The sequence below is a fragment of the Lipotes vexillifer genome, unplaced genomic scaffold (genome assembly GCF_000442215.2).
Source record: "Lipotes vexillifer unplaced genomic scaffold, Lipotes_vexillifer_v1.1 scaffold177, whole genome shotgun sequence".
In the NCBI taxonomy this organism is placed as follows: domain Eukaryota; kingdom Metazoa; phylum Chordata; class Mammalia; order Artiodactyla; family Lipotidae; genus Lipotes; species Lipotes vexillifer.
Genome location: NW_006796206.1, coordinates 1,672,055 through 1,673,055, shown reverse-complemented (window position 1 = coordinate 1,673,055; position 1,001 = coordinate 1,672,055).

Below are 1,001 nucleotides of genomic sequence, written 5' to 3'. Positions count from 1 at the left end.
GCTCTTCCCATTCCCGTCCCATCCCCCATCGCCAGATTCTGGCCCCTTAAGACCCTCGCTTCCGGTTTCCCTACCTGGTTTTCTTGTCCTTTCTTTTCTTTTCCGGGCTAAACCGGTGGCCTGATTAGGTTGGGGCTTCACTGAGCATCACTCGGCTGCCGGGTCCCGCCCGAGACTTTCAGCGGAAACTGAATCCAGAGCAGCTCCTCCAACTGCCTCGTGCGGAGGAGCACCTCACTCAGTAGCTGCGCACTGTGTCAGGGGCCAGGAGTCCTAAGCCGAGTTTTGTGCCTAGAGATCACTGAGGACCTACAGACGGGCTTCTTACGGCAACTCTGGAAGCTAGTCAGCAGTTAGGCAGTTTCATCCTGTTAAACAAGAATATATGGTCTGCACAACAGTCATTGTTATCACTATCACTCCACTGTCCAAAACTTTCAATGGCTCCCTATTCCCTCACAGCGGGTTCTCAAATGTGAGTGCCCGCCCGGGAATCACCAAGAGAGATTGTAAAAGCATGGATTGCCGACCCCACCTCCAGATTTTGTGATTCAGCAAGTGTTGGGTAGGCCTGAGAACTTGAATTTCTAACAAGTTCTCAGACGATGCTGAGTTGCTGTTACAGGGATCACACTTTGAGAACAGGGGCCTCATGAAAATCCAAGGCCCTTCTACTTGGGCTTCACAAACACCATCATCATTGTCTACCAATTCTTGGTTTACTTACAGTATCAATTTAACCCCTCCTTAACCTTAGGGTGATGTTATTCTCGTTTTAGGGATGAGGAAACCAAAGTACTGAAAGCTGAGGAATTTTCCTAAATTCTTTAAAGGCATAGCCTGGAAGTGGAAGAGGGATTCTCACCAGGTCAGCCTAGTCCCAAAATCCAAGTCTCTGATTCGGCCAAGTTAGCCCTCTACCCAGAATATGTTTAGCACTCTCCTGCCTCCCGAAAGTTTGGTTTCCAGGATTTTCGTCTTTTTTTTTTTTTTTTTTTTTT